Source organism: Muntiacus reevesi, chromosome 8 (genome assembly GCF_963930625.1).
Source record: "Muntiacus reevesi chromosome 8, mMunRee1.1, whole genome shotgun sequence".
NCBI classification, from domain to species: Eukaryota; Metazoa; Chordata; class Mammalia; order Artiodactyla; family Cervidae; genus Muntiacus; species Muntiacus reevesi.
In genome coordinates, this window is record NC_089256.1 from 87,650,052 (window position 1) to 87,659,087 (window position 9,036).

Below are 9,036 nucleotides of genomic sequence, written 5' to 3' on the forward strand. Positions count from 1 at the left end.
CCAGCACACTAATCCTCATAGGATGTTCTCCTTTTACTCTGACTTCATTCAAGGCTTTTTTGCGGTAAAGCAATTTAACAAAATGAATGTTTTCATTCTTAATGCCACTTTAGACTATTGAGTTCCTGATGTAGAAATCACACTGTTTCTGTGGCACCAACCATTCAGATCAACAAAAAAAGAAAAGAGATAAGCCTGTTATTGTAATTCAGTATTTTACTGCTTTGCAGTGTACGTACAGTTTCTGAACCTCTAACGTGGGTCATAGTAATATTTCTTGCCCTATTCACAGTCATTTTCCTCCTTGGTATGTTCATCCTCAAATAATTTCTGAAAATGACGCAGGAATTTATGGCACTTAAATGCCTTCTTGTTCAGAAGAAAGTACCTCTTACTTATGAAAATAGTCAGGTTAATGAAAAGACCAAAGGAAGCGGTGGGCGTGACCTCTTGATTTGCTTATGTATTTGGTTTCGGTTGCCCTGGGTCTGTGTTGCGTCAGGCAGGCTTTCTCTACCTGCAGCGAGCAGGGGCTGCTCCTCACTGTGACGCGTGGCCTTCCCCTTATGGAGGCTTCTCTTTTTGCTGAGCACAGGCTCTGGCGTGTGTGGGCTTCAGCAGTTGTGGCACATAAGCTCGATAATTGTGGTGTTCAGGCTTAGTTTCTGCACAGCATGGAATCTTCCCGGACCAGGGATTGAACCTGTGTCCCCTGCACTGGCAGACAGATTCTTATCTCCTGTATCACGAGGGAAGTCCTAGGCGTGCCCTCTTGATCTTGCCATCTGAGGTGAGAACAGGGTGCCTGTCATCGTTCGGTTTCACCAAACGAGCGGTCCTCTTTGTCCCTCTGTCACTGCATCACTTCATCGCCAATATTTATAGGAATGAATTTTGGCGAAAATGATTCTATCTTAGCTTACAGACTAACCAACTGAGACGCAAAGCTTCCTGCACATGGAGTAAAGTATATTAACCCCTCAGTAAGAATGTTACTCTGCGTGGGTGATGAGTTTTGACATGGGTATAGTTACTGTTCTCTGTAAGTCAGCAAAGAACGCTAAGCCTCCATCAGCCAGGGTCAAGGCCGGGCAGACCAAAGGATGCCTTTCAAGGGCATTAGAGTCACACCAGAAAAAGCCACAGCCCACCGCTTGCCTAATTAGGTTGCCCATGGACATTCCATTTAGCATATTGAATCCCTGTTATGAACAAACAGCCGTGTTTGATGTGTGTCTGCATTAGCAGGAGAGGTCGATTGGGGTCAAGAAGAAAATCCTGTGGGTTTGTAAATACTTTAGTGTCAGCACCAAAGCACAGTACTAGACCTGAACTCTTGATGTGCTGCTGAGGAAGCAGAGGTCCTCAGAGGTTAACTGACCTCCCACAAGGTCACCCTGCTGCCAGGATGGGCAAAGCTGGGCTCTCACACATGCCTCCCGAATTTCAGTTCAACTCTACTTCCACTCCATCACCCGTCTCCCCAGATGTCTGCCTTTTGCTTACTTTGCACAGTAAACAGACGCTTGCTCCCACCCTCTAGTTTAATGGAATTTGCCAGGCTGTATTCCTTGCGAGAATGAACTTGACTCTCTCCAATCTTCTCCCAAATGGTAAGCATGCTGATACTCAGCTCTCAAGAAGGGCTCCTGAGAGCATAATGGCTACACTTCCTATCAGTCAGTTACAGGCTATGAGTATGCCCACAGGGCACAGACCTGGGCCACAGAACACAGCTGGTTTTCCAGGCACTAAGATGAAGTAGGGAATGGTGTGGGCTCAGCTGAGGCCAGACGGGTAGCAAGCAGGGAGCTGAGAGTGACAGCGGGCTCTGGAAAATATCTCTTCATCTTCCCAACTTTCTCAAAGAAAATAATTAAAAGTTAAAAGAATATAGTCACTAATTATTTTATTACTTTTGAATATTCCCATCAAAACTTATGCTTAAGAAGTTCTTCCAAAAGCTCAGCTAAGTGAGAGTATTTCCAAAGTGGTGGTTCAAGAATGTTTTCAGGTATACCTGTGAGGCTCTGGTTGAAAATGTACTAATAGGATAGATCATGGGACTTTTATTGTTGATTCACATCCATAAACATCCAAAAGAAGCAGATGGCAAAAGTACTGCTATACATGCAAAATTTTAGAGTCTAAAGATGTAAATATACATCATATGAATATATATATATGTGCATGTATATATATATGTAAAAGAATATGGAGAAAAAGACTAGAATGTGACACCTGATTTACCTGTTCCAAATTTAGCATCAGTAAAAAATATGCATCTTTATCATAAAAAATGACTTCAAATTAGAGGCAAAAATGATAACCCTGAAAAGCCATGTATTAAATGCATAACAAATAACCCCCCCTAAACAAACCCTGATCATTAAGAGGGTTGTGATTTGAATGAATGAAGTAAAAAAAAATATCCATATGGAAAATAATTATATTTATACATAGCAATGGAACAAAACAATTAAAATGTTCACCAGTGTGTGACTTCAAAGATTGAAACAGATTGAGCCAAAATTTTAAGAACTTGGTTTTGGCCTGATCAAAATGTAAGTCAGATATCTTCTTTTCTATAATTGAAGTAAGTAATTTAGTACTTCCTAGTGGACTATTCTTCTGATTTATTAATATGGAAGTACAAAAGACAACACAAGAAACCTTTGTTTTTCTATTCTTTTATATCCCAGTTGATAAAGAATGCCAAATATTCTGGAAAAAGGAACTGTATTCATTAATTTATAAGAAGACACTTGTGTCTTTTGTTTTACCAAGGTGAATATATTTATAATTTTCCATTTTTATTCTTTATTGATTAATCAAATATAGAAAGCAATCATGTATAATACATGCTAATTTATTCATTTTTGCCTCATTAAGAAAAATAAAGTAATTATATAATGTGCAATATCTAATGGAATTGTAGAGCTGTCTGAGAAAATTCATTTCAAAGATGATGTTCTGAAGTTTGGCATATTCTAATTTCAGTGCTGCATTTTAACATAATATTGTGTTATCTAAAAATGAAGTGAAGGGTCTGGGACATTGGACATGTGGCTCTTTATCAAATGGGAAAATAATGTGATGTCTGCTCTGAGAATGACTTGGAGCCCAGAGGGGTAATGCCGTATCTCAGAACAGAAGGACTGTGAGATTGGCTTGAGGAGGTAGAAGCGGTTGAGCCTCTTTGTGCCAGAGGCAGGAGTGGAAATAAAGGGGCTCGGGTGGAAGGGGCAACTGGTATGGAGGAAATGTGGGTAGCATGCGTAGAGTAGCTGGGGGAGTTTCCTCGTTGTATTCCACATCTCCCTGAGTGGACATTGCCTTCAACAAAACCACAGTGAGGAGGGACAACGGCAGGCCAGCCCCTTAGCTGAAAGCTGCAGGACAGTGTCAGCCCTGTGGCCTGGCTGCCCGGGGGAGTGGGGGAACGCGCAGCTGTGCGCTGGACCCTGCACGCCCCCTCCTTCCCTTGCTCTCCACTCCAAGCACCGGCCGATTACTGATGCAGCCACTGAGAAAGAGCAGTGCCTGCAAGTTCTTTCAGAGACAGCATCACCTGATGAGTGCTTTGGGAGGAGGTAGATGAAATGGGTAATAACTGAGCCTAGACCGACAAAAAAAAAATAAAGGAGAGTAAAATTAGGAAAAAAAATATTGAAGACAAAGGAAACTTGTCTAATGACCCAGAGAAGAAGTGTTTTAGTAGCAACATTAGATACAAAGTATTGAAGGAAGGAAACTTCAAAAAATGAATAGTGAGTATAAAATAAAGATGCTCTTGGTCAAGCAAGGTCTCAAAAGTGTCCGCTTTGACAACACGGTTGAAAGAATTATATGTTCTGAAAGAATAAAAATAAACCAGCTACTCCAGGAAATAAAAAAGTAAAGTGTATTATCTCAAAAAGCAGTGTCATGTACACATTTATTTACATGGAAAAAAAATCTACACGTTCAGAATGAAAGCTGAAGATAATATTGTATTGCATCCATATATGACATTGTATGCACACACACACAGGTGCTCACAAATGCCCAGTGTTCACAACTTTGTGCAGTCCCCTTCTCTGCTGAATCTGGGCTGGCCCTGTGTAAGCGATAGAATGTTCCAGAAGAGACACAGTATGACTTTTGACGGTAGATCAGAATAAGCCTGGCAGCTTCTGGTCTGATCTCTTGGAATGCTTACTTTGGTGAAAATGACAACCATGTAGGGAGTTTTAATAATCTGAGAAGGCATGCGGAGACTGTCGAAGCTAGCAGCATGGAGAAGCCAGATGGGAGCAAGCTCTCAGCTGTTTCAGCCATGTCAGTTGAGGCACCAGACATGTGATGAAAGGAACCACCTTGGATGTCTAGCCCAGTTGGGTCTTTGGACCACTCCTGTCCCAGCCATCCATCATCTGACTCCAGTAATGACATTACAGACCCCAACTGAGAACTTTTCAAAAGATCTGGTTACCCTACAAAATAAGAAGAGATAGCAGTGAACTGTTGCTGTAAGCCATGAATTTTTGGGGGTTCTTTATTAGAAACCAATAGATAACTGAAACAATCGAAAGGTAGATTGATTACAAAAATGATCCTGATCGTGTTTCTCTCCCAGCGTCTGTGCCCTTTGCAATGTGAATCTGCAGTTCGTTTAATCAAGAAGTGGGCTTCGTAGGAGGTTCAGTAGGTAAAGAATTCACCTGCAGCAGAGGAGGTGCAGGAGATCCAGTTTCAATCTCCGGGTCGGGAAGATCCCCTGGAGTAACAGCAACCCACGCAGTATGTTAGCCTGGAGAATCCCATGCACAGAGGAGCCTCGTGGGCTACAGTCCAAGGGGTTGAAAAAAGTCAGACACAACTGAAATGACAGCACACACACAATCAAGCGGCAAAGTCTATTTCCCATCCTTTGAGTCTGCCTTGGTTCTGTGACTTGCTTTGGCCCTTAGAATTTTGCTACATTAGAATGTAGCAAAAAGTGATACTGTGCTAGTTCTGGGCCAATCTGTGCTGTCTTTTGGAACTCTGCTACCATCATGAAGAAGATATATACTGCACATTAGCAAAAAAAGCAAGAGAGTTCCAGGAAAAACATCTATTTCTGCTATGTTGACTATGCCAAAGCCTTTGACTGTGTGGATTGCAATGAACTGTGGAAAATTCTGAAAGAGATGGGAATACCAGACCACCTGACCTGCCTCTTGAGAAACCTGTATGCAGGTCAGGAAGCAACAGTTAGAACTGGACATGAAACAACAGACTGGTTCCAAATAGGAAAAGGCTGTATATTGTCACCCTGCTTATTTGACTTATATGCAGAGTACATCATGAGAAACGCTGGGCTGGAAGAAGCACAAGCTGGAATCAAGATTGCTGAGAGAAATATCAATAACCTCAGATATGCAGATGACACCACCCTTATGGCAGAAAATGAAGAAACTAAAAGGCCTCTTGATGAAAGTGAAAGAGGAGAGTGAAAATGTTGGCTTAAAGCTCAACATTCAGAAAACTAAGATCATGGCATCCAGTCCCATCACTTCATGGCAAATAGATGAGGAAACAGTGGCTGACTTTATTTTGGGGGGCTCCAAAATAATTGCAGATGGTGACTGCAGCCATGAAATTAAAAGCTGCTTGCTCCTTGGAAGGAAAGTTATGACCAGCCTAGACAGCATATTAAAAAGCAGACACTACTTTGCCAACAAAGGTCCATCTAGTCAAGGCTTTGGTTTTTCCAGTAGTCACGTATAGATGTGAGAGTTGGGCTGTGAAGAAAGCTGAGTGCCAAAGAATTGATGCTTTTGAACTGTGGTGTTGGAGAAGACTCTTGAGAGTCCCTTGGATTGCTAGGAGATCCAACCAGTCCATCCTAAAGGAGATCAGTCCTGAATATTCATTGGAATGACTGATGCTGAAGCTGAAACTCCAATACTTTGGCCACCTGATGCAAAGAACTGACTCATTTGAAAAGACCCTGATGCTGGGAAAGATTGAGGGCAGGAGGAGAAGGGGATGACAGAGGATGAGATGGTTGGATGGCATCACCAACTCAATGGACATGGGTTTGGGTGGATTCTGGGAGTTGGTGATGGACAGGGAGGCCTGGCATGCTGCGATTCATGGGGTCACAAAGAGTCAGACATGACCGAGCGACTGAACTGGAACTGGATACCTATGACATACAATGAGCAAATCAATCAATAAAAATGGTCAACAAAATCCACTGAAAAAAATGTAAATGGGTATCGTGTAGATGTCCAATTTCAGGAGTAGAGGAGTGCAAATGGGAACAATAATAAGACCCACTTTACAACCATCAGATTGCCCAAAGTGAGAAAGCTGAATAAAACCAAATGTGGGCAAACAGAAATTCTTGTGTATCCCTCCTCTCAACTCCGTGCTGTGGCAGGGTGGAGATTTGAGAGAGAGTGCAGAGGGGCTGAACCTCTCCCACCGAGCATCAATAAAACCAAGCTCAAACCTGGTTTTCAAGTTTCTTTCCAAAAGTCCTGCATCCTAGTAAATTGTTTATGAGATGGGAATAATTTGATAGTGAAATATGAGAAATGCTATGTTAGTGCTCACCACCATGATATGCTGTCTTAGTTGTATATGCTATAACAAAGTACCATGGGCTGATTGGCTTCTAAACTACAGACATTCCTCAGAGTTTAGGAGGCTGGAAGTCCAAGATCATGGCCCGCATGTCACGTTCTGGTGAGGTTCTCTTGGAGGTTGGATGCAGATTGTTGTTTTCCTGTTATACCCTTACAGAGCAGAGAGCAGAGGGAGGGGGTGTGCTTTCGCCTAACTCTATAAAGGTACTAGTCCCACTTATGAGGGCTGCACTCTCATGATCTCATCTAATTCAAATTATCCCCGAAAGATTCTACTTCCTATTAGCATTGCATTATGTGGTAGGGTTTCAAGACCTGAATTTGGGGAGGCTTACTAGCAGTCAGTCCATAACATGTTACATAATCTCATTGGCAATACTTCACTGGGCAATTTGAGAGCATACCAAGCCTCTCTTTCCAAAAAAAGAGCTCTTTAAGGAACAAAAGGCCCAAATGCACACCTTTCTCCAGGACCCTCACAGAATTTCATGTGGCCATCCTCTTATTGTATGAGTGTGTGCTCGGTCATGTGCGACTGGATTTTGCGACCCCATGGACTATAGCCTGCCAGGCTCCTCTGTGCATGGAATTCTCCAGGCATGAATACTGGAGTGGGTAGCCATTCCCTTCTCCTGGGGATCTCCCAGCCCAGGGATGGAACCCACGTCTCCCGTGTCTCCTTGCATCTCTTGCACCTCCTGCATGGGCAGGCAGATTCTTTACCATTGAGCCACCTGGGGAGCGCCATCCTCTTAGTCTCACGATGTTAGAGTGGTTCCTCTTCCTATCAGAGCATCACACCCAGAGACTCTGCATGCAGGGTGAAGGGGGGGCATCACCTTGGCCCACAGCATTGCATAGAACTTGGGATCCAGTTATAAATTAGTCCCTAAGGGGCAGGAGAACATCCCAGTAATTTGTTTTGACAAAAGCTAGATTAAACATTTCTAGGTCATTTGGTGCTCAGTGTGGCTCAATTAGACATACCCGAACCCACAGGCATCTGGCTTGTTGTATTTTTGGAGAGCAAACCAGTTTGAGACAGAAAGTCACCAAGGCAACTTCGTGTGGCTGGGAGACAGGAAGCCATAAACACTCCTCATCCCAGGCTTTGGGACAGACACCCTTTAGGTACCATTTGCTGCCATCAGCTTGTTAGGGTAACTTGTTAATGGGTATATGCATTGTAAAATTACATGGATTTGCTTATTTATTTTCTTTTTCATACAGACTTCAAAGTGCCATTATTAATACAAGCACTGCTATCAAAGATGTCAGATCTCATTTTTTAAGTTTTCAAATCTCAAATTTGGGTTGTCTCTGCTATTTATATTCAGAAGCTTTGTGTGATTCATCCCACAGCGTGTGTTATTGGATTCCTTAGGATTTCATATATTCCAGCAACTTGTAATGGTTTGTGTAAACATCATACCTGGCTTGCATTAAATGAAAGAGTTTAGTCATTTTAAATGCAGAGTAGTCCCTATTGGATCTCTATCTTTTAAAATTGATTTTGTTTTTAAGCTAGTGGCTTCATTATTTTTCTTTTAAAACTCAACTTATTTAGAACAATTTCCCCCTGTGACATTAGTTTCAAACTAGCTTTTGCCTTGTGTAATTTTCCTGAAGAAGTTTTGGTCATAATGGGGGTGGCTAAGCAAATCTGACAAGCTAGATACATTTCCCCCGATTTACTTCATTTGAACAGTTTGGTATTTGCTTAGTATTCCATGGTAAAAATACAAGGGCTTCCCTGATGGCTCAGTTGGTAAAGAATCTACCAGCAAAGAAGGAGACCCAGGTTTGATTGCTGGGTTGGGAAAATCCCCTGGAGAAGGAAATGACAACCTACTCCAGTATTCTTGCCTGGAGAATCCCATGGACAGAGGAGCCTGGCGGTCTACAGTCCATGGAGTTGCAAGAGTCAGACATGACTTAGCGACAGACAGACCATGGTATAAAACAACAGAAGGATTTTACAAATTGTTTTCAGGTTTAAATTACCTAGCAAAGTTCTATACATTTTTTTAAACAAGTTTAATGGGTTTGATAAGTTTATCCTTTTAGTTCCTATTTGCACAAAACAAAACAAAAACCAGTGGTTAGATGCTACAAAGTAGGTGGTAGTGACTTAACCATATGTGTGTTGCCAGGCCTGAGGACCTCTTCCATCCTTGTCAAGGGGAATGCTAACCTTCTCTCCTTTCATGCAACACCTATACATATTTTTAAAGGGGGATTAAAACCACCAACAGTAACAGTGGCAGCTCTTAAACATCAAGTTAGGATTCTTGTTGAAAAGTAAAGAGGTGGACTAAATCCATCCAGTGTCTGATTGCACATCAGATGATAAAGATCAGCTTCCCGTCTGTGGGAATGCTAAAACTATTCTCACTGCATCTCCTTTCCTCCCCTT

General features: G+C 42.2%; 1 non-coding gene across 1 annotated transcript; it reads right to left on the reverse strand.

Moving 5' to 3' along the window:
* Positions 1 to 8,710: 8,710 nt before the first annotated feature.
* On the reverse strand, positions 8,711 to 8,836 carry LOC136173903 (U6atac minor spliceosomal RNA). The gene has a single exon (XR_010664367.1). It is a non-coding gene; the product is annotated as a U6atac minor spliceosomal RNA (small nuclear RNA).
* Between the last annotated feature and the right edge of the window lie 200 nt (positions 8,837 to 9,036).